Source organism: Dipodomys spectabilis, unplaced genomic scaffold (genome assembly GCF_019054845.1).
Source record: "Dipodomys spectabilis isolate Male_0828 unplaced genomic scaffold, ASM1905484v1 ptg000092l, whole genome shotgun sequence".
Taxonomy (NCBI): Eukaryota; Metazoa; Chordata; class Mammalia; order Rodentia; family Heteromyidae; genus Dipodomys; species Dipodomys spectabilis.
The window spans coordinates 5,947,429-5,972,916 of NW_024870769.1; the positions used below are offsets into that span (position 1 = coordinate 5,947,429).

The 25,488-nt window shown below is 41.5% G+C and overlaps 1 protein-coding gene across 3 annotated transcripts in view; it reads right to left on the reverse strand.

Annotated features, from left to right (window-relative positions):
- The window catches only part of Jazf1 (JAZF zinc finger 1), a 324,222-nt gene that overhangs the window by 94,440 nt on the left and 204,294 nt on the right, over positions 1 to 25,488 (reverse strand). The window lies entirely within an intron of this gene.

Genomic DNA, 25,488 nt, shown 5'->3' on the forward strand with positions numbered 1-25,488 from the left:
TTATTAGCCACGTGGTGACTGTCTCCAGCTCACAGAGTATCAGAACAGCCCCATTTGCTTTGCAGGAGGAATTTTTATAGGAAGGGGTTTCACGTAGGTGATGTTTGCCCAAGCAAGCTTAGAGAAGCAAAACATAGCAAATCACAAGAGCGTAGGCAAAACATAATCTTGATCAGCATGACTGATACGGTCAATGCTATTGATACTTGATTACAAAGTCAAAAACATATCCGGGATTACAAACATCAAAATACAACCGAGGGTGGGCGTAGTCTTATTTTACAGAAATAATTATGATAAGCTCCTGACTAATACAGCAACTAATAGAGCTGATGATAAGCCTCGAGGTTTGCCTTCAGCACAGTTTGTGGTAAACTGCAAAGCTGCCAGCTTGGTAAGCTTGAGTGAGGGAGAGAGATGCTGTTTTGAGTTTTAGCAGGGATGGAAAAGGCTTAGGCTGACTACTGGCCATTTGACCTGGAGTTTCTCTCTACAGAGGTTCTGCCTTTAATATTTGGCCCCAATTTTATTTTTTTGTTTCTGATTTTACATTTTACAAAAAGCAAAAAGATAAACAGCAAAAGATTTGAAAAGGTATTTATTTCAATAAGAGGAATGGCTAATTGTTTGAAAAGGTGTTCAACATCCTTAGCTATCAGGGAAATGCAAATAACCACATGCTTTTGCTTTAAACCCACTTGGAGGACTTTAATCAGACAATAACTATGGTGAAGATGTGGATGAATTAAATCCTCATACTATTAATGAGAATGGAAAATGGTGCAGCTGTTTTGGAAAACAATTTGGCAGATTCTCAATGGAACTGTATGTACCTCAACAAATGCATGGATAAACAAAATGGTACATTCATACACTGGAACATTATTTGGCAATGAAGTACTGATACTGGCTATGGCATAGATACTTGGAAACATCATAAGTGCAAACAGTGAACCCAAAAATGTCAGTTACAATTACATTTACGTGAAATATCCAGCAGAGGCAAATCTATACAGAATAGACTAATGGTTGTCAGGAGTTGGGAAAAGTGGAGAAGAAAGGAGTATCCACTAATGTACACAGTTTGAGAAATGAAGAGACTCAGATTTTGATGATGGCCAAACAGCTCTGAATATACTAAAACCATTAATTTCTTTAAATAAGTAAAATGTATATGAGTTATATCTTAGTAAAGCTGTTGAAAGTTTAGTTGAAACTTGGTGCTGGTGGCTGATGTCTATAATCATAGGAAGCAGAAGTGGCAGACACTACCATCTGAAGCTAGCTTGGGCACAAAAGTCTTTTGAGACTTTTTTCTCTAAAAACAATCTCCCAGTCCTAGTGGGTCACACCTGTAACCGTAACTACTCAGGAAGCTGAGATCTGAAGATTGAAGGGAAGTCCAGGACACTCTTATCTCTACTGCTGGCTTTCTGGTGGTTAGAGCCCTAACCTTGAGTAGGTAAGTGCAGGGAAAATGACCAGGCCCTGAGTTCAAACTCCAGAACATGCGTGCACACAGGTCAAGCTGGAAGCATGTCTCGAATACTAGAGGGCTTATTTAAGCAATCATGCTGTGCAAGCAAGCTGAACAAGTGTAAGTTCAAATCAAAATACCAGCAACAAAACATTCAGTTGGACATTCAATTGCTGTGCTCTCCCCACGTGCTCCAGTGGTTTCCAAATGTGTCTAGCATATTCCTAAGGGGAAGCAGGCATGGCCTGGTAAGGGTGCATAGTTGCAGAGTAGGATCAGGTCCTGGTCACCAAGCTGCAGGGAGAGCCATGACTTGAGCCAGGTGAGCAGAGGACTGATGAGGTCGGATGGAGGTGCTCTTTGGGCCTGGCTGGCCAGGTATTGGTCCTACTCCTGGCTCTTTCCACATAACCCTCCTGGGGAAGGTCAGGACATCTGTGACTAGGAAATACATTTGTTAAACCGTTAACCATTCGTTTGCCTTTTCCTAAAGGTGTCATTAAAGAAAACTTAGTTTTTTGGTTTTTTATTTATTTTTTTGGAGGAAAAGGGAAATGACCCAAAGAGGTTAGTCTGAGCTTGGAGGGAAACCTTGGAGAAACATGACATGTTTGTCAGGAGGATGCATTTCTCTGGTAATGGGAAGTGAGGACACTGCTCGCTTTTTCATCTTCGTATAGTCTTTCACAGAATGTCACCTGTATGTGTCAGTGGGTGAGTCTTTCGGGCACAGGTCATAATGTAACTGTTGCAGTAAAAATGTAAACCTAATTGCCACTCAACAATGTTTTCCACTGTACAACACTATGGTCTAAAGTACACTCGGTATATACCCTTGTGCTGAGGTTGTGCGCTGGATAGAAAACCGGCAAAGTCTTCATGAAAGCATGCATAAGCTTCTAGCTTTATTTTGTTCACTGGTTCTATGATTCTGGCAAAAGATGATAGTGATTCTAGATTAAAACACGTTTCCCTGATTAACTATCCTGCCCATGGATGGTGTAAAATGGCTCATCAGGACAGTCTTCCTATTTACATGTTCTGATTTATTTGCTGTTGTCAAAGATCCCCTGTTTATTATCCCCTCCAGAATAAGCTTCATGTATTTCCATACTGTTTGCTGCTTTAATCATAGCCACGTATTTGAAATCACTGACATGCCAGCTAACTCCAAGTTGAAGTGTCCCATTACCTATCAAGTTAAATAGGCATTCCTTTATAGCTCTGTCATTAGTTTTGCTCTATTTGTTCCTGAGACAAGCATTTTACTCATGCCCAGATTTTCATGGGATTGTGCCAACAGCCTTGGGCTGTCATCATGCATTATATTGCTTGATGTCAACTAGAATTGTCGAAGCCCTGCCAACCTGACTTCCTGGGTTCACCAACCAGAGACTAAACAGATGAGAGCTTCCTTCCTAATGTACACATGTCCATGCCATTTGCTCTCAAGGAGACAGAAGTAAGCTCAATGGTGAATTGGGGCTCCACAAGACTAATTCAGACTAATCAGAAAGGTTTGAAACTTCTACTTACTCACTTTGTACGTGTTCTAGGCTCTGCTTGTTTTCCATAACTGAAAGCCTGTGCAATATACCTTCCCCTTGAGATGATTGTGAGGGTTAAAGGAAGTGCATAGCAGCACCTCAATAAAGCAATTATTGTTGGATTTTTGCCTTTAGGATTTTCCCATGACATCTCTTTATTCTAGTTTGCTCAAATGTAACCAAAATATGCTCTGTTTCCTCCAAGAGCACATGTACTAATTGGGGAAAAACAAAACCCCACTGACTAGAAAACAAATCTGTAGAGTAGGTTTGTTGCTTATAAACAAGGGGAAAAATAAGCAATAACTGTTCTCTTTTATGGATGTATAACCAGAGAACCAATACACCATGAAAAAGCTTTATATCCCATTAGGATATCTCATATACCTGACTAAATAACACTATCCACTAAAACTTTTCCTCATTTGAAATTTGAAAGCAACAGATCTTTCTATAAAGTCAAAACATCCTAGATTTATTTATGTAAAAGTGGAAAGTTCTTGCAATCCCATCTCAATGACTGTCAGTTTTTGGAAAAGTCTGGTTTGCATTTCTGTGCATTTCCTTACCAATTTATATTCTCCCCCCTTTGTACACTTGGCAATGTATTGTGGACATCTTTCAGACCACTATACAGAACTCTATATCATGGTCTTAAACAGGATGTGTATATTTAAATAAGCCAGTCTCAAACATTTTGGTTATTTCCATTTTTTTCCTATCAAAACATTTTCAGCCCAAATTCTTAGCAGCTGCACAATGTGACTTAGTCTCTAGACATTTAAGAGAAGTCCCAAGTGTCATCATTATCTTATGGGAGTAAATTGCAACATCCATACTTGGTTTGTCTTTTTATCAAGAATAGATTGTTCTATAGAAGACCATTTTTAAGTTTCCAACACTGATCAGGAAACAATGAAGTTAAAATCCTCTTAAAGCCTGTTTGTTCTGGCCTTCTCCTTGGTCTGCTCCAGTTTCCTTGATGGTCCACAGCCTAACAATCTCAGTGTCACTATTTACCAGTGTTACAACCCAGAGGGCCCTATCTCTGAATTCAGTTACCCCATCTGTAAAGTGGGTCTACATGAATTGGCATAATACAAAATGCTTCAAACTGGGCCTGGCACTTGCAAATATTCAAATAGTACTTAATAGTTACATGGTTGCTTTTAAGAATTTTTTTCTAAGGGCCTGAAACTGCCGATCTCTGCTTTGTACACGGAGAGTGGTTCTCTTTGCTTCCTTAACTGCACTCTGCTTCTTTGCCACTTCTGTTCAGTTAGAAGCCAGGAGCTTGGGCCATGTCTCTCAGACATTCCTATGTTAGAGAGCCAAGTAGCAGCTGGCCACATTTGGGGGAGTTAGGGGAAGGGCAGAGCAGACGTTTCTGCTCTAAAATATACTAAAAGAACACTACAGTTAGAGATTCATTACCCCAGGGCCATAAGAGCTGCTTGATTATCAGGAATTCATTGCTTACAGCATCAAGACTTCTGGAAGGAAGGAAACCTTGAGTTACTGGTTTACAGCTTAGCAAAGGTAAGAGCTGACCAAGAGCTTAACAAGAAGAGGTGGAAATAACTGCATGGACTGGGGAGAGGAGTAAGTTCCAGGGTGAGAAATACCATGGGGTAGGAAGAGAGAAAAGCCCCTTATACTTTTTATATTTGGTCACAGGGCTTGAACTCAGGGCCTGGGCACTGTCCCTAAGCTTTTGAAGCACTCAGGGTTAAAGCTCTACCACTTTGAGCCACAGTGCCACTTCTGTTTTTCTGGAGATGAGTCTTGATGAGCTTTCTTCCCTGGGCTGGCTTCGAACTTTATCCTCAGATCTTAGCCTCCTGAGTAGCTAGGATTACAGATGTGAGTCATGGGCGCCCAGTCCCTTATACTTATGGTACCTTATGGAACCTCTCAACCTTTAAGGACTCAGGGCACCAAGCCAAGGTGAGACCTCTGGGCCTGGAGAGAAAGGGAGATGGCCCTCAGTGAGATGGCCTTGGGCCTGTCTCAGATGTCTGCCATAGTCTCTGCTTACTTCTCCCACAACTCTGGGTAACTGAAGCCCTGAGCAGGTTTAGGCAAGTATCCCAGGCCTCTTAAAGGTGGAATGAAGCAGGCCTGTAATCCTAGCTACTGAGGAGGCTGAGATCTGAGATCACAGTTCGAAGCCAGCCTGCGGAGGAAAGTCCATGAGAGCTAGTCTTGAGTAAAAGAGCTCAGGGATGATGCCCAGGCCCTGAGTTCATGCCCTATGACCAAACAACCAAAAAATGGAATACCCACGTGCAGGGCCCAGGTCAGATGCCATCGTGCCATCAGCAACCGTGACCTGCTCTAACATCCTGCACTCACCACTGGGAGACTGATTACTGTGTACTCATCAATCTGTTCTTTGACTGCTATCACAAGTATCTTGGTGGGTAAATGCACATTGGCAACTTTTTTTCCCCCTATTTGCATGTAACTAAACCTGAAGCTTCCTAACTGCAGTTGCAAGCAATTCCATCACTGTTGTGGCTGGCGAGGTCAGACCAGAAGCCCTGAGCTGGCAATGGCTGCCTCCTGTTCCTAAGAGAACCTAGTTCCTGCCACCTGTCTTTCTCTCACCTACTCCCTACAGTATGGTGCACCAGCCCTGCTGTGCCTTTCTAAGTCAGCCTAGAACATAAAGGCCTCTTTATGATCTTTTAGTCTCTTGGAAAGGCTGATGGAAAAAGCAAACACACCTTTTGGCTGTGGCTACAGAATGCTCTCATATCCGTCATCGGGCTAGAGGGTGCTCTCTCCACCTTGCTTCTGGCTCCCCATCACTTTTCTGACTTCTCATCTACTATACACTCAGCCCAGCCTGTCACGCCTTTACATAGCCTCTGCCTCTGTCACTCATTTGATCTCTAAAGCAGGCATTTCCTGTAAGCATGCCTGTGTACATGCTTGAGTGTGCACACAGGCATGGAAAGAGGGGCCGGAGAAAAAGAAAAGCCCTCGTTTAACAATATTTGTATAGAGAAAGGACTACAGTGAAATTAGCCTTCCAACAAAAGTTCTTGGATGATTGGATTGAAATCTAAGTCTGACCAAAGCAATGTGATGGGACAAACAAATAGTCCACAAAAGCCAGGTTCTTAGGGTGGGAGTGCTTGGCCAGAGGCAACATCAGGTTCTGGGTTTTCAAAAGGGTTTTATACCAACGCAGCAGCCCTTGAAATTAATTTTCTATTAAAATCTAAGCCTCTCAGTCTGATAAACAAACTGCACATTGACTGTGGATTCTGTATCTGACCTTTTACACTGGTTTTTGTCAACAAAATTTACTGTATTCATAAATACTAATGTTCTCATTTGGTTCCCTATCTTTAGTGTACTGTAAATTATAAGCAAGTACATAAATGTCTTGGCCTGGTAATATAGTGGCCTGAAATGACTTCCTTTCTCCTTTAAGGATGTTGCATGTTTTAATGGTAGGTGTTTTTAATTAACTTGAAGTGCCATAAACTGCCCATGTATGAACCAAAGACAAGTGAGTTACATTAAATTAAAAGAGCAGTATCTGACTAATGTTAACAAATTAGGCACGACTTCAAGATGCAAAATTTCTCTGTTTGCAGTTGTCATCGTATTAATGCAGAAATGCCAGGATTCATAGAACAGCAGCACCAAATGAGCCTTTCACAATTAATACTTTTGGCAATCAATTAATAAGATTTTAAGGTTTAAAATGATTCCCACTCAGGCATATCAACATAGCATCCCCCTTTTTTCTTCATAAATGAGCTCCATTTGGGGATCTGATCTTTTTGCCAATATCAGTCCAAATTAGCACTGTAAATATTGAAATCAAATGTTACTACTTGGCCTAATTTTCTTTCAGCCCACAGTTAATCTTTATTCAGCCTTAATGAGTATTTATTGTGTGACCCTGACAGCTTGCTATTGCTGTGATAAATTATCTGACTCAAGTCCGATTAAAAATGCAACCCTGAGTGCTAATTATCTCAACAGACCTGCTTAATAATAGCATTTCTTGTCAATTATGGAATCTCAGCATGCATGTCAATAGCAACAAATGCACAGGCCTACCTTAGATGCTGACTTCCCATAATGCCCTTTTACTTGCCATATGTAAATCAGAGCACTCTGTACCTGTGGTGACCTTTTATTAGCAAACTGTCAAAATGATAAAACTAGCCATAGCAAAACCCCCACCACCATACAATTAAGAGCTACAGCTTAGAACAACAGGAGGGCAATCAGACATGGCTAATTATGATGCATCTTACTTATGGCCTGCCCAGGAGCAGGAAGAATTAGCTTTTTTTGAAATTTATGCCAATTTATGCCAGCTTAAGCATGGCCCACAGGAGAGACCCTACTGGAAGGTGTGTGTGTATGGTGTGTGTGGGGGGGGTCCTTGAGAAACAAGAGGCAAGCAATCGCACATATCTTGTTTTACAAGGAATATAAAATCAGATCTGAGTTCAAATTTCTGCTGAATAACCTCCTTGCTCTGACTTTGAATCAATCATTTCATCAGTCAATACCATAGATCTCATGTAAGGTCCTCACTCAACTCGATATCCTAATCATAGTAGACATCTGGCATGGTGCTGTCACAGATGCTGAATACTTTGTTGGTCCCTTTTGTTAGCAAGGATTGAGATAACAAATGATAATAGCTACGAGTACCATTTATGAAACACTCACCTATGTCGTCTTTGGTCAGAATGGAAGTGTGGAGGTGAGTTGAGAGCTTCTCCACAAAGATCACTCTGCCGTCTCCTGTTTGTAGGTACAAATCCTCTAAACTACTCAACAGCAGAAGGACTCTTCTCCAAGAGAAGCTGTTGAACAGCTTACAACGTTGTTAATAACATGACAAGAACAGCATTTTCTGTGTGCCAGTCACTACAGGCAGAGCTTTGTACTAAGTTTGATACACACAGCATCCTATGAAGTGGCTACTCTCATCACCTCTCCTGGAGAGGAGCAAACAGGTTAGGCGAAGTTAAATGACTTCCCAAAATCCACATCTAGTGTCACAGCTAAGGCTTGAGCTGAAGGCCAGAATTCACTTCCTTAAATAGTACACCCGAGTAATTTGCCTCATACATGCTTTTAGTAGAAAGGAAGGTCAGGTGGCCTCACAGTATTGACACATGATTATGGAGCATTCCAATTATAAGCAACAATAATATGTGCATTTTTGCCTTTGTGCTATAATAAGCCACAAAGTAGCAGGGTAGGGAGCAAGCTGGAAACACAAGTCTTGACCTTTTCATGGGGGCAATGGTGCAGGAGTGAAGACAGACACAGTTGACCACATGAGCTCATGCTTTCAGCTTCCCATAGTAAAATTTTAAGCTACCAAAGTCTTGTGGCTCTTAAAATACCACAAAGCTTTGCTTTTCAAGTTGAGAGGTTGTTGCTGCTTAACTTGGTTGTGTTGCACTATCTTGCTTCACTGGCCTGCAGGTCTTAGGCCCAAATGTCAAGTCTACAGCAGAGCAGCAGTTCCTAGCATTTCATGAGGCAGCCCTCTCAGATACATTCTGAATTTCCATTAGAAAGGCACTGTCTCAAGTGAACTCCTATTAAAATACAGATGTTCCACCCTTACATCTGGATAGCCTAGCCTTTCCTGGACGGACAGAGAATCAAACTGCTCTGTGAGGGGCCAAATGGCATTTCCCCTGTGGCCACACCCTGATGACTCTCAGAAAGGATTCAGATTGTGGGAAACAATTGGTGTACAGGCCTCAGCTATAGCTGGAGGCTGTGTGGCTGATGGCTAATGAAGCCCAGATGTGGTTCCCCCAACAGATCCGGGGAGACGTAAGAAAGGAACGTGATCATTTCCTCTGAAATAATGTGCCGCCTCTTCCCTGACACCTCGAGCCTACTTCATGACTTCCTCCACATATGATCTCAAATTAGGAAGCCAATCTTTTCCTGGCTATGATGCCAAATGAGTGCCAGGAGAGATAAATCATAAACACTGTGGGCTAATTTTCTTTCTAGTGGTTCTCCAGTCAGCTCCCACTTGTGAGCGTTCATTGGTTTCCCATAAAGTAAATGTGCCTGCACACTCTTCAGTGAGTGTTGCTAATTGTCTTTTGGGGTGAGCTGCAAAGTTGTTTCCCTAGGGTATTTGCTGAGTTAATGTGTTCCACAGAGATATTTGGGGTTCTTTTGAGGCAATCTGAAGTGTTTCTTGGCCTTGTTCTGGGTAAACCCAGCTTTTAGCTGGGAATAAAACTTTTTGGGCTGAAATCTCCCTTGATTTTCACACTTCCTTTGATTCTTATGACACAACTCAAAGTTGATGTGGAAATTACTATGTACTACATCCCCCTTGGCATGTCCTTAAAAACATGCACTCAAATTCCATATAAGGTTTCACGGGAACTATGGAAACACAACCTCCTCAGACAACTTTAGCATGAAAGTTACTGCCCCACTGAGCAGAGCCCACTGGCCTGATCCTATTTAACTCCCTCTGAACACAACAAAGGAGACCAAATCTTCCCAAGCGCTTTAGCAATAAGGAACGCACTACGTGTGCCCAGTGTACTGTTAGTCATACTTACATTCCTTGTATTGCAAATTGTCCTAAGCATGAGTCCAACAAAAAGTGAGGCTTAAAGACTTTGCCTGCAGCACATAGGGGTTTAACAGGTCTTTGCTTGTTTGCAGACTAGACCCAATCCCTTAATTTTCTGGTTAGTGAACCATTTGCCAATTGGCTTCTTATTTTGAAGATGATGCCTGGCGACACATTTCTACTGAAAAGTTACCGTTTGTATTGCAGATTTAATTTAAGTGGGGGACTATAATTTGTTTGTATGTGGCTGCCAGATTTGAGCAGCTATTATCTACTTTTTAAAAACTTTATACTGTTGACCACATCTTAAACATTAATTAATGCCTGCTATTTATTTCACAGTTTTGGTCTCGGGCCAACAAAATAATTCCTTGAACTCAACTGAAACATATGGACGACTTTTGGTAAAGTCACGTTCTTCCAAAAAATCGTGCAAGGGTCACATGAGAATCTTGGGCGCTGCCACTTGCCTGAAGCTGTTTCCATTAGCAACGTTATTCCTGAAAACACATGTCAGCAGTTAGCACTCCAACAGTGAGTAAAGCCAGCCCTGGGGAGCTTCACTTCTATTTTGGGGCCTTGCTGCCCTTCCAAGGGGCAGAAAAAGAATTTGGGTCATTTGGGCCTGCAGGAAATCCCTTGCCTAATTTCAATTTCTCTAAACCACACCCTTTCTGGAAGCCTATCATCAGCTACAGTATTATTACATTGAAAAATCTTGAACTCCCTCCACTCCCATCCCCCGACCTTGTGTAGTCTCACTTTAAGATTATAACAAAATCGGGCTGGGAAGGTGGCTCAGTGGTAGAGCGCTTGCCTTGCATGCCTGAGGCCCTGGGTTCGATTCCTCAGCACCACATAAGCAAAACGAAAAAAGCTGGAAGTGGTGCTGTGGCTCAAGTGGTAGAGCGCTAGCCTTGAGCTGAAGAGCTGAGGGACAGCACCCAGGCCCAGAGTTCAGGCCCCACGATCGGACCCCCCCAAAAAATATATAACAAAACCGACAGGAAAACGGTCCTCTAATCTGAGATCTTTGGAAGAGTAAGAACCCACTTGATGTCTCTGGGGGAAAAAAGGCATTTAAAAAGTCTTTGTTTCAGGGCTATAGCTTAAACACTCGATAGCTAGGTACCTTGTTTTGAAATCACATTGTCTAGTTTTTACTTTGTTTTCTAACAGCACTGAGTAATGTCAGCTTCATACATAATTATGGCAGTGCGAGTATATAAGATATCAAATGAAGCTCTGTGGGGTGAGCTATGTCCAGCACTCATTTTCTGTTCTGTGAAGAGCATATCTGACCATCTTCTGTGACTTACCAGCACCTGTGGCCTTTAGCCCTCTAGGTAGACCAGCAGCTGAAAGTCCAATCTTTTTGTCCTGAGAGATTACTTCCCTACCTATGTCTGGTTACCCCTGTCAATATTTTATGGTTATTCAATTCCCTCTAGGCTAATAATACACCAGGGGATCTGGTTTACAGAACACATGCTAGAGACTCTTAGCACAGTGCTGCCAGCACTCAGTAGGACTGGATACTGGGATTCCAACCCAGATCTTTCTGCACCTGAAGCTTGAGAAGCATTGGTTGAAACTGGGAGCCCTTTATTTTAAAGCAATTTCTGAGAGGTCATGAGTGATCTAGGAATTTTGAGGAAGTCTTCAGCATGCCTCAAACCACTCAACTAGGCTCTCACAGTTGGAACCTCCCTAGGAGATATTTCTATATCTTGGAAAGACTCATGGTTGGTTAGCATCAAGTAATGAGCATGGGATGACAGTCTGTTTTGCCTGAAGTCTACTGAAAAAAGAATCCTAAGAATCTCCATGTTCTCCCAACACCACTGGAGTCCTTAAGGTTGAAGTGCCCAGTTTCGGACGCCCCCTTACAGACCACCAGAGACCATGATTAATGCAAACAGCAAAGAGTCGTTTATTGCAAGCTTCAGCCTTGATATTCACAGGGTTGTGAATGGCTTCCAAAAGCCAAGTTGAAAGTTTAGAAGTAGATATCGCCACATATCTACTTGATTATGTGACTCTGTAAAAGGGCCATAAATAAGATCCATTATCCTAGGCCACTGCAGTGGTTCCAAAGGTGGCTTCAGCTCTGTCCTTGCTATTTAGCCTCAATTACACAGATTTACACACAGGTTTAGATGAAGTATGACACTCAATCCATAAGCAAAGGATTCTGCTGTATCCTTGAGATTGTGCTTAGATGTTTAATAAACTCTTGATATATCCATTAACTCAATACCTTGAAGGCAGAATCAAAGAATCTGCTTTGTAGTAGGTTACAATACACTGTAAAGATTGCTCATCTCACGTACTTGCAAAATAGTTTCACATACTTTCAAAAGCTTCCAAGATAAAAATAACTGTCTTGAGTTAGTTTGTTCTGTGTTGACAGTTAAATTTCATTTCATGTCTGGATGTACTTCCATGGATTTATAACCACTGCATAGCAGTAGCCATCCATAAAGACAATATAACAGATATAATTAGTTTAATCACAACGTACCCCTCATAGTCATTCTGCTTTATTTTTGGCATTTGTGCCTTATGACAGCTCTGTAATTCCTTTCAAATGAATCTGTTTTTATATTGTCATTTCATGTAATTTAGTCAACACTCCTTAAATTTCTTCCCTTTCATCTATGCTCTGCAAACCTACCAAACAAAAACTTCAAAATTCTAAATGTGTTTACTACCCCCACTTCTGTTTGGTTATTTACGTCCTTAGTGACATATGGTAATAAATTGGCATCACCATCCACTCCTCACTGTGGATCAAAGCCTTGGAATGCCGAATGAAAATTTATTAGACTCTGCCCACCAATTCCCACCTCGCTGCTCAGTCCCCTTGGCCACGGAGATGGACATGATCACTAACAGCTGGTTGTCTCCTCCAGACAATTCTGCTGGCAGCCTCCATTGGCCTTATCTTTTCTCATCTTCCCTGGGTCTTTGGTTTCCTTTATGTAAGAGGCTGTCAAGGATATTAGAAAACCCAGGAGATGTGTGTGCTCACGCATGTGCATGCGTGTGTGTGTGTGTGCATCAGGAGGTGTGGCTGCAGATGGCCAGTGTGTGGCACCAGAATGGTGGACAGTGCTGCTGGAAGTCTGTGGGTCAGGGAAGGGAGGGAGGCTGAAGCAGTGGCTGAGTAGAAAATGTCTTGAGGAGATTTATAGGACTCAGGGGTGTTTACATCTGTGCAGAGTTCTGAGCATTTTCCTGACTGCTTCATACCAATGCTCTCCAGTTTATGCCACAAAGATGGTCAAATAAAAACTACACACGCTATTTGGTAAAATTTATATAGGAGCAGCTGTTTTACACCCCTCCCACACCTAAGTCTCATCTAATCAAATGAATCTGTCAAATACTATAGAATTTAAGGTTCAGAAGAAGTGTTTTTCCCTATACTTTTCCTACACAATGCTTATGAAAAAAAAATTAGCTGGGTGTGGTAGTATATACATATAATCCCAGCACTCAAAAGGTAAGGCAGTCAGGGGCCAATGGCTCATACCTGTAATCCTAGCTACTCAAGAGGCTGAGATCTGAGGATTGCAGTTCAAAGCCAGCCTAGGCAGGAAAGTCCATGAGACTCCAATTAGCAACACATAAGCTGGTACTGGAGCTATGGATTAAGAGTACTAGCCTAGAACACAAAAGCTCAGGGACAACCCCCAGGTCCAGAGTTCAAGTCCCAAGAAGGGAAAAAAAGGCTAAGGCAGATCAATGGTGAGTCTGAGGCATGCCTGGGTTACCTAATAAGACCCTGTCTAAAAACAACAAACCACATTCAAAACCCTAGTAGTCTCTCATTACCATGCCAGTGATGACTTAGTATTTGTACACTCTATATTTAGAAGCAGTTGTGATATCCCCAGTCCACCTGGCTGAAAACCACCTGGAGGCACATGGGTCCTTTACAGACAAGGGGTACAGAATGGATAATGGTGTCAGTCTCTATGTTGAAGGGCTTGTAGATAGATTTCCACTCAACCTTTTCAGTGATTAAAAGGAAACGGGGGGTCTTGGGTTTAAAATGCTACAGAGTACTTGAGCTTTCTTACTCAAACCTATAGTACAATTACATTGGAGTTTTACTGGCCCTTAAAAGACACTCACTCTCTGAATCCCTAGCAAGTCTTGACATATTAAAATGGCCACTCACAAACTTACAAGTCTGCCTGCGAGGCCACATTCAGAGGCTCCATTATCAGTTACACATATCCTAAAAAAGCTGCTTACTTCATCTATCATGCTCTTCGTGTCACTATCTAGATGCTATTTTTTAAGTTATCACCAGGCACCTATGGCTCATATCTGTAATCCTAGGTACTCAGAAGGCTAAGATCTGAGGATTACAGTTCGAAGCCAGCCCAGGCAGGAAAGTTGGTGAGACTTTTCTCCAATAACTTACCAAAAGAGCCAGAAGTGGAGCTGTGGCTCAAGTGGTAGAGCACTAGCCTTGAGTGAAAGGAGCTCAGGGACAGTGTCCAGGCCTGAGTTCAAGCCCCAGGGCCAACAATAAAAAATAATTATACAGAGGGGGATTTCTCTTTTGAATTTCCACATAGATGCTATTTTCTGGAATGCTTTAGTTCAATAGGCATTCAGATAGGTTTTGCAGAACAATGTAACTCCACACCTGGATTTTTAGGAGACTAAGACATTTGGGGAGAAAGGTAGAGTTGGGCTTGTGATGTGAGGTGAGTCCTGTCAGGAGTATGCTGGCTGTTTGCATTTGATTTCCAAGATCCTTTGTGTGGCCACGTCCATCTGTTTGCTCAGTGCTTTTCTTTTTATACAGCCGAGGTTACACTGTTTGTCTTCAGTGCACATCTAATAGTATGGGCTCAAAATCTTGAATTCAAGCCCTAATACTGAAACACCAACACCAAATAAGCTGTCTCCTACAACTCTGCCAAGCTTCACAGAATGTAGTCAGGAATTCCACTGTTCCTCCGACTAGGGTTAAAATTCTTAAGCCATTGTTTTCTCAGTTTCTACTTAGATACTTCTGATTCCTTATCTCAGAATTTCCCCCTCTATACTGGATTCCAAGCTTTAGACCTTGACAAAGAGGATTTTCCTTGTTCACAATTATTTGACCTGCTCCACCCCAATTTGTTAGACAGATGTGCCAGTAGAGCTCTGTATCTGTTACCATTTCCAAGGATCAAGCCTTCATAGTACTGTTGTGAGTGTAGCAAATGAGATTAGTATGGCAATATGTCTTGTAATCTATAGAGTACCATAAAAGCAGTTCCCTATTCAATCATCTCTAGTGTGGGACTTACCTTTTCAGAGCTGTTTAATCTCTCTACAGTCTGATGCTTCTTGGGACCCTCAGCTGCCACCATAGATAGTTGACATATTTAGCCCCTGTGAAGGGCTAAATATGCAATACTGCTTCATCTTCAAGATGGTATAATGTCCTGCCTGAGGCATTTCTGGAGCCATCTCTTTGCCACCCATCTTCTAAGGGGCTGGAACCACCCGAGCTGGTATGCTGAAAACACATCTATGGAAGACTCTGCATAAAGAGCCACTATATTACCCATAGGGCAGCACTTCATTGAATTTGTGTACGCAAATATTCTCTGGTGCCAATCTTTACCCTATAATACACTCACTGGGCTGGTATTTATGGTACTATTATAACCTTGAATCAAACTTGGTTAACAAAACATGAATTCTGTATCACTGAACTAGATGTTTTATTAAATCCAATAATTTTCCTGGACTGTGCTTCCTAAACACTAGCTAGTCACAGCATTTGTGGATTTATGGTTTTCTGAAGGGCCAATAGAAGGCACAAAATAATCACAAATTAGTTTTAGACATAGAAATGTACTGAGGGCTTATGGTATGAATTTTAGTGACAAGAGAATAATCCTCTTATACAAGATTAACCCTTTCTCTAACTTTTTGCAAATATAAAAAGAGGTAACTACATATTTTAAGTGGCATTTAAATATTGGTATATTTTCTATAACCTTTTCCAGTCTTTATGACAATAAAGCCACCTGAACTGGATTTAATTCTATCCCATCTTACTCAGGCACATAAAATAAGGGCTCAATAAACAAGGTTAATTTTATTAAGTCTATCTCTCCTATTTAAAAATGCTCTTCCTTGTCATCTGATGGAACACTGAATTAGCTCATACTGGGTCCCTTTGGTGAATAATCTGTATTCGGGCATTCCTTGATGTAGTATCACTGTTAGACTTAACACTTTATTAAGCTAATAGTAAACTCTGTTTGCTACCATAATATATATACCTATATATATATTAGAAAACATGCATTTTAGTTAGATCAATAGCTTATGCTTAGTTTTCTAATACTGGTCATCTTTCTTGGGCAATCACACTTTCTTGATATTAAGACCTAGGTATGACCATAAAAATGGTTCACAATAAGCATTTAGGATTCTGAATCCTTTTACAAGTTTATTCACGTACTTAGGTCCTGATGTTGCTACCCACAATGGCAATTCTTCCAAAGGATAGAGAACCAATCAAGAATGAAGTTGTTTACACAGTATTGCCAGGAATTTCCTAGTTTTGGAATTAGTAGAAAGGAAAGAGCTCTGACAAAGATGGTTTGTGATATACCTCTTGATAGTCCCTGCCCTCCTCCCACCTGCTGTTGGTATCTTGAGCTACTGAGCTGGGTTGAAGGTTCTGTCTCCTTCCTTGTTCACTCCCTTCCCTCCTTTAGACAACTACAAAACCATATCTTTAGGGAACGGATTCAACGTATCAGATTACTTGTCTGACACAGATATCTCAAGTACACATAGAAGAAAAACTGGTAAACCTAGGCAAATGGACAGATCTCAACACACTTGTCACTGGCAATTCAAGTATCATGGTGAGTTTGTGCAAAGTTCTTAGGATTCTCAGAATCTGCAGACTATCTTACCCCATAAAGGAAGAAGCTGGTTTTTTGCTCATATCCTAGGAACTAAAGAGAAAGTGGAGGCAGCACTTAGCTTGGGAGATAAAGTGACTGAGAAAGTGTGTGAGGGTGAGAGAAGTCTTTTGGGAAGAGGTAGGTTTTGAAGGGTCAACTGCAGTTGATCAGTTAGGAAAAGGGATTCTATCCTTTCTCTGTGGTTCCTATTCTTCAACTGTGTTACTCATCCCAAGAGGGGTCCTCTTCACTTCCTATGAGACCTCTGCCAATGCAGACATAGCCCACAGGCACAAAATAACATTCAAAGCCACCAGTTCTCTCTTGCATTCTTTCATTGGTTCCACAAATACACCAACAGCTAAAACACAGATTGGTTGAAAGAAGGCAAATCCCGTTAGGCCTTCCCAAAGTGATGGAGCTTTAGCTGGGAGTAGAGTAGTTTCTCTGGGCCATGAATCACTGAGGGAAAAGGGACTAGGGAAAACTGGAACTAGCTACAGGGCCAGGAAAACTAAACATGCATGTTCCTTTTCTATTAAAATCAGATGTTATTAACTGCAGTCTGTTTTAGTCTCTTTATAAGCAAAGACACAGAAATGCATTTAAAACATGTTTGAAACATGTTCAGGAAAAAACACATTAAGATATTTTTATTCTTATAAGCATGGCAGGGATTTGAAGGCACCTGCTATCAATATTCAATAGAAAAAGTCTTACCTACTTGATCTCTTAAATATTACCAAATGGAACCACATCCTGATCAACAAAGAGCTTCATAATATTAAACTCATCTTTAAACAGAGAAAAGAGCAGTTTCCTCTGGTAGCTCTAATGGCAGTAACATGGAATATTTAATTACAGTATTAGCATAACCTGAGCTTTATTTTAAAAGCATGGAAGAAATATTTGATGATACTTCAAATTTCACCAAACTCAAGTTTTTCCAGCTGGCAAACCACAGGCTGAAAAGTCATATAAGGCTTTAGTGCCCCATGAACTTTAAAAAAATGCTCAGCCAGCAGGTAAGTATTAAAGCTGCTCTAACCTTACCCATCACTAGATAATAAGCCAGGACATCGTTTTAAGGTATAGGCCCTTTGATAAATACAGCCAAAGGGTACAAAGTGTCTAAATTCAAGCAGCCATTTGGGAGGTGACATCTGGAGATTAAATTCATGTGTATAGAAAGGATTTAAAAACTTCAGACTTTACCCCAAATGTGCCATTTCACTCATGCTGACAAATGGCAAATCCAGCTCTGGCATCACACTCACCTGAAGTGCCTGTAGTTTATTGCAATAGCTCAATTTCTAGAGTGGAGGAGGGGAAAAGCTTTCAGAGGCACTGTAGTTTGGCTAGAGTGCCTAACCTCAGAATCCACATGGTCAGAAACGTCTGGATCCTTAGGAGGCTCTAAATAGAGATCCAATCAGGTGGCAGGTACATACCCATATTCTTTGGGTAGTGGGGGAGAAATGGAAGAAAAAATGCCTACCAGTTGAACTGGAAAATAAGTGGATTGGAAGTAATACTTAATCCCTTCTGACAGACAAAAAACAAAGTGTGAAATACTCCCTGATCTTAACTCGAAGGGAATTAAGGAGTGGAAGGCTGAGCCCATGGAAGGTAAAGTGCTGCTCCCTCAGGACGGGGCAGAGGCCAGCTGTCTATCCTGGTCAATCCCAGCACAGTTACTCACGGGAGGTTTCATGTGGAAGCCATTTTGCTTCATTCCACCGCAGAGCGTCATGAATCAAGAGCACACATTGAAGCTGCATATGGTGATCAGCCATGCACAGGGCCCCCAGCACTTCCTGGCTCCCTTATACACTGATCTCTCCATAGCATTCCCAGTCAGTCTCTCTAGGAAACACTGTCTACAATGTTAGGTGCAGATGGCCTGAGGTTCTGGGGTTATCATCTTGGGGACCCACCCATTCCAGCTCCTATAGTAGGTATTCAGCGGCTACAAGTTTTCTCTTGATCTTCTGGACTGTATTATATCCTTGCTCAAACTACTCAGTCCAGTCAAGGCCCTCCTTGGTACACTGTGGTGACAAAGGTGGCCCTCGGGAAGATTGGTGCTGCTGCCTACCCTTGAAGAGGGCACTGTCTATGGGACAGGCCATGGTAGGCAGTAGGTTATGGCTGTTAAGTTTGTGAACACTAGTGGAGGAGGGTAGCTTTAGTGGGGCCTCCTGGTTTCACAGCATTGTTTAGCCCTGTGTTCCATCCTTCCTCCCCCTGAAGCCTAGCACTGTACTTGGGCAATTTTCCCATATTATAATGGGTCAGCCCATCCAGGAAGGTCAAATTCAGCAAATCAAAAGTGACAAGATTGACTGGCAATGTGGCCAATAAAGGCGACTGCTCTGTAACAATCCAATGTATGAGAATGAGGTTTGTGGGGGAGGTCAAGACAGCCTCCCCACAATGTATGAACAAGACTACTATCTAAGTATCACACTAGATTTTTAGCTGGACTGTGTCCTAACTGACTTCTAACTTAATGAACAGTTAAGGAGCCTGGCTAATTCCTGTGGTTTGACCTACATACACTTCTGAAAAAAAGTTTTTTTAACCTACGCACCATTCATTTCTGCCAGATTTCTGAAGTAATAGAAAAAAGTAGTCACAAGTAAAGCACCTTTTGTAAGTCATACGAAAATGATGCCAATATGCATTGCATGAACTCTGTGTGTTTAGGAAGAGTAGTTTATGTAGTTTCATTTATAACGGTGCTGTTAATGCTCTTGGCTGTTTTCGACAGGGGCCTTTCTGATTACATTGTGATGATTTATTTCTCTGAAATACTTTCTGTATTCAAAGCCTTTTAATTAGTTTTTTAGAGATGGCTTTCCTGATGGATGCTACCTCCCTAAAGTCCTCTATATTTCCTGTTTTCTTTTTTTCTTTTTGGGTCCGGTCATGGGACCTGAACTCTGGGCCTGGGCGCTGTCCCTCAGCTCTTCAGCTCAAGCTAGCGCTCTACCACTTGAACCACAGTGCCACTTCTGGCTTTTTTCTTTTTGCTTATGTGGTGCTGAGGAATCGAACCCAGGGCCTCAGGCATGCAAAGCAAGCACTCTCCCACGGAGCCACCTTCCCAGTCCATATTTCCTGTTTTCTAAAAAAGTTCCAGAGAACTTCAAGTTCCAGGATCTATGTGGTCAAGACCAATCTGGAGTTTTATGAAACCAGATGCCATGTAGACCCCTCTGCCCAGTCCCCAAACCCAATGACAGAATATACTGTATTTTAATTTCACAACTGACTTTCAGTAAAGGCCTGCTTCTTCACAGAAATGTCAGCTGATGGTAGTAAGTGGTAAGAATATGAGGCCACAAATAGGCATAACTTTGATCTAATGGTAGCACGTGTTCATTGGTCAAATCAGGGGGAGAACTCAAAGCTAAAAGAGGTTTACCAGATTATTTTTAGTGGAGAAAAATTCTCAGATGTGAATTTGCATTGTGAACGATACTAATAGATTCCTATGTGACAGAGCATTTCCCACACCAACCTAACCATCAAACCTTCTCTGGAGGGAGGGCATCTTTCATGGGATAGAAATTTTGAACTAGCTTTCACTTGAACTTTCAGAGCACCTGGGGAAAAGCAGAAGCCTTGTGTTCTGATGGGGGTGAGCTGTGTGGCATTGACATAGTAGCAAAGGGCCAAGAAAGCTCTTGAAGCTACTTGTCCACCTCTGTGATAACTCTTAGGAGAATAAAGTGGGGTGTGACTTGAGGACCCTAGGACTTTGGATCTACCCTTTACCTTCCTTGCTTCCCTGAGAGCAAGTGACCATCTAGGCATAGCCATATCAGCCAGGAGTCCTCCACCTCAATCCTTTCCCTTACTGGTTTCACCACGTGGCCAAAGAACCCTTCAGAAATGACTTGCTTGGGGGAGGTGAGCCAGACATTCAAAACAGATAGGACCTTGTATATGCTAAGCACATGCTCCACCACTGAGCTACATTACACCTGCAGCTCCCACTGAGCCTTATCTGCAGGATTTCAAAAATACTGGGATCATGAGCCCCTAAATGGGAACTTATGTATCCCATCTTCACCCTTGGACTAGACTTCTCAAAATGGTTGAGGAAGAAGCTCTTTTCTCTTCACAAAATGCTTCTGGTGAGAGAACCTATATGAAAGGATAACAGTTCAAGGCCAGAAAACACCAGGACAATCACACAATGGTCATACGGGGCTGGAGTGAACACTTGGAGATGGTGAACGCCCTGAATGTTATCATGCTGTTTTGGGGCTAAGGAAAGGATCTGTTCATCTGTGATCAAACTGAGGAAAGCCTGAGCAAGAATGACAATTCTCGCTTTGGGGTTTTAATAGAAAAGTTCAGTGTTACCTACTAAAGCCATGTATGGATGATGGAAAGCTTGTGCTGTTGATTCAGGTCTGTTTTGTTTTGAATCTGGATGTCTCCTTTCTCATAGTGACAGGTCTATTTAGGCCTGACATTGATTTGGCTTTTTTTTTTTCCCCCAAGGAAGGGGACTTCTTTATTTTTATTTATTTATTTTTATCAGTTGTGGGTCTTGAACTGTGGGCCTGGGCGCTGTTGCTGTGCTGTTCAGCTCAAGGCTAACATTCAACCACTTGAGCCAGAAAACCACTTCGGTTTTCTGGTGGTTAACTGTGAGACTCTTCAGACTTTCTTGCCCAGGCTGGCTTTGAACCACGATCCTTAGATCTCAGCTCCTGAGTAGCTAGGATTACAGGTGAGCCACTGGTGCCCAGCAAGGGGACTTATATTTAAATTCACATGGCATGCCTCCTCTGTGACCTTTAGGGAATGTTGCCCACAGTATATTTATCCCTGAAATCCTGCAGATAGGGCTGGGGGTAAGGCCCATATCATAGGCAAGTACTGCACCACTGAGCTATACTCCTGAACCTATCTGCAAGTATTTCAAGAGATGAAGCTGGTATACAGCATATTTCCATGACACTAGATATGTTAAAACAAAATCCAAATGGGGTTCTTGTGTGATCTGGATGGTCTAGTTTCCTCCCAGCTCCACCTTCTAGTATCTGGAAGACCCTCACAATTTAAGATGCTATCTTACAAATGCCATGCTCTGTGCCCACACTTCTGCAGTTACACAGTAAGATTAATAAATTTTCAGGCAGTTTCAAGGATTTAATGGCTTCTTAATAGAACAGAGTGCACACACAGCTAGACTACTGACAAATCATAAAAGCTTCTTAATAAGAAGCTTCAATTAGTTAATTAAAATCAGCTAATAGAAAATTCTAAGAATAGCATGTAAAATATACCAGGCCTCCAGAAACAGCAATAAAACATATCACTAACATGCCTACCAGACCAGTTCTCGGCAGCTAGCAATGGGAGACCTTGGTAATCGACTTAAGAATGAGGGAATAGGTCAGCCCGTGGAGACCTTGAACATGGCCTAATATATCAGGAGTGAGAATGGAGAATTATTTATCACACAGATCAGATGCAAGGCACAGGATCATCTTTATTAATTTATTCCTACATTTATTACACCCGCACATCCTGATTCATCTCTCTGTAATGCCATTAAAGGAGTGTTTTGGAGATGTTACAAGACTTACCAATGCTGTATATTTTAACATATTTTCCTGCTCTTGAAGGATGCTTTGATGCTCAGAGTGTTGTGTAAGAAAATGCTCAAAATGTGCTCATTCAGGTCATCAAGTAAAGGCTTTTTTGTTGTTGTTGGTCATAAGGCTTGAGCTCAGGGCCTGGGCACTGTCCCTGAGCTCTTTTTGCTCAAGGCTAGTACTCTACCACTTTAAGCCACAGTGCCACTTCCAGTTTTCTGGTGGTTAATTGGAGGTACGAGTCTCAGAGTTTCTTGCCTGGGTTGGCTTTGAACCACAATCATCAAATCTTGGCCTCCTGCATAGCTAAGATTACAGGCGTAAGCCACCAGCGCCTAGCTAGCTACCAATGAAGGTTTCTATGAGAGAAACTATGAGGCAGGTTAAGCCAGATGGTAGTGCTTCACACCTGTAATCCTTGATACTAAGGAGGCTAAATTATGAGAACTGTAGTTCAAAGCCAGCCCAGGAAAGGAAAATCTGAGCAATCATCTCCAATTAATCACAAAAAGCCGAAGTGGAGCTGTGGTTCAAGTGACAGCCTTAATGCCTTGAGCACAAAAGCTCAGGGACAGTTGGCAGACCAGAGTTCAAGGCCCCGGAATGGCAAAAACAACAACAAAAAACTAATAGACATGAGCACATAGGCAGGGCACATGAAATTTGAACTTGAATAGTCTGTTTTTCGCTATTACACTGTACTATTGCCCACAGATGCCTGATGTACAACCTGTATACAACATGCAATTGCTAAAAGCAGAATTTTTAGTTCAAATAGCTGCCTAAGGCCAGTGTATGAAGGTGTGCTGATTGCCCCAGACCATAGTGTAATCAGGAGAAACTTATTTGTTACCACATTGGTGCCTGCATATGTCTGGTGAAGACATTAAAGTATTTTTTTAGGAAAATATTCTCAAGTAAAGTGACCACTAGAGCATGTGATGGCAAGAAAGAAGGAAAAAGTAATAGGTTTTGCCAGATTATATAATTCAGGTTTTAGACAAATTTAAAGAATGGAATTCCAACTCTGATGCTAGCTGAACTTGCATACTAGATATTCTGTATCTAGCAAGGAAATATTCTCATTAAACAGTTCCAGTAGATACCCCAGCCAGGGAAACTACTATTTTTTCTAGTCTTAGTGACCAGGCCCTGATTTGAAACCCTATCTCCAAGCTTTGTGCTCAAGACTAGCACTCTACCACTTAAGTCATAGCAACACTTTGAGCTTTTTGCTGATTAATTAGAAATAACAATCTTAGACTTTCCTGCCCAGGCAGGCTTCAAACCATGATCTTTAATTCTCAGCCTCCTGAGTAGCTAAGATTAAAAGCATGAACCACAGCTGCCTGCAGAAACTGCATTTTTAAGGGCAAATTGTACACAGTACCTACATCATGCCATGTGAGACCTCCTGGACTCTAATGGACTCAACACTGGACTCATCACAATGTCAAAGGCTCACTGTCCCCTCCTGGTGCCAGCTACTGTTCTGGTCCAGTGCTTTGGAACTTCAGACTCAAGTTCAAATCCCAGCTGATGAGCATCTATGATCTATCAACTGGAGGAGTCATCTCAGCCATAGTGTCAGTTTACTTGGCAATCATTATGAAGCATCCTCTTTCTTCCTGTAGATCTTCTCGTAGACCTGAATCCTGATGATCACCATGGTAATGAGACAATTTACCACAAAGTGGAAGATTTCATGCACAGAACTGAGAATGATCAGATATAAGATGGAAAATAATATGTGGGTTGTATTATGTAGTTGGCAAATCTTTTTTTCCCAAACATTTCTAGTTATATATGTGTTTTTGTTGACCTTACATTAGAGAAGGACAAAAGTGATCAGTAAAATCTGGAAATGACTCTAAGTTCTACAGTTAAGGGTTAGAAAGACCAAGCCCACAATTCATATTCATCACTTAGGTAAACTTTAACCTCTCGCTTTGATAACTGGCAGTTCATTCTGCCCAATCCACAGAGCCAGGATTTGTTTTTCTAAAAACAGAAACTTTTACACTAATCCTTGGATCTCTGAAGACCAGGGAAACCAATAGGATTAGACCCTTGTATTTCATAAATGGTGGATCCAAGTTCTATTTGGAATCCTATATCAAACTCAGAGTTAACAAATCCATAGAAGGAAAGCAGCAGACTTTACAGGCCATAAATTAATTACCTTTAATGGGCAGGCTTTGGGTAAAAGCAAGTGGACAGCAAAAGCTTCCTATCTGTGGCTTTCATTTTGGTATTTAGCACTAGAGTTAAAATCAACTTGTAATCAGCCAGACAGGCAGCTGTTTTAAAAACAGTATCATATTGAGGACAGTTTCTCCTGACTCCAATCCCAGGGAATGTGAACTTTGGCCTCGCTGAGGAATGATCAGATATATGATGATCTAAAATAAACTGCAGATCCATTTTCTCTTCTCTTTTTAATCAAAAGGCTGAAGCTTTCAAGGTTAACAGAAATGAGGGCGTCTACCATCACTCCTTGGCAAACTTGTTTTATGGGGTTAGCATTCACCACTTCATTGAAGTGGCAAACTGAATGCCCTGAGTCTTCAGAATTGGTGAAGCCAAATTCCAAATTATGTTGCACAGTAAAGGGGAATTGTTTGCACTGATTTTCTGTGAATGAAGGTGAACAAGGACAGTAGGACTGAGAATTTTTTGTGAAATATGTTCCATGTACTATAAAGAGTTTGGCACACAATATTCAATACACTCATCCTACTAAAGTCAGTGGCAATTGTAGAGGTCTGTTAATAATCCTCTTCCTGGAAACCATAGTTACATTGCTTCTGATTTAGCACTAATTGAAATTTAACTTTCAGGCTTATTTCTACTTGTTAAAGAGGAACAAAGTTAAATTTTGGATGAGAAAATCCTTGTTACTTATTTTGTTCCAAATTCTGAATTGTTTATGCTTGTGTCCTGGGGTTATTCTCAAGTGAAAATGTGTGTAGTGGTGGTGGGGGATGGGGAGAGGAGATTCACTTTTGGGGTCCTATGCACTATTGTTACATCATAGATACTCACACATGGAGAAGGTAGAAACAATATCTGTCCACTGAGCAGCACTTTTAACAGAATTGGGCCATGCCAAATCCTGAGTGGGTTGCTGATGGAAAGCAGTAAGAGCAACTGTGGATTTTCCCAGTCTTCACCTATACCTGACCTATACTGCATCACTCCAGTGATTTGTGACCTAGTAGAAATCTGTTTTCCCTTGGATAATGCTCTTTACAAATTCCAAAATGCACATGATGCAGAAAAAAATTGAAGATTGACA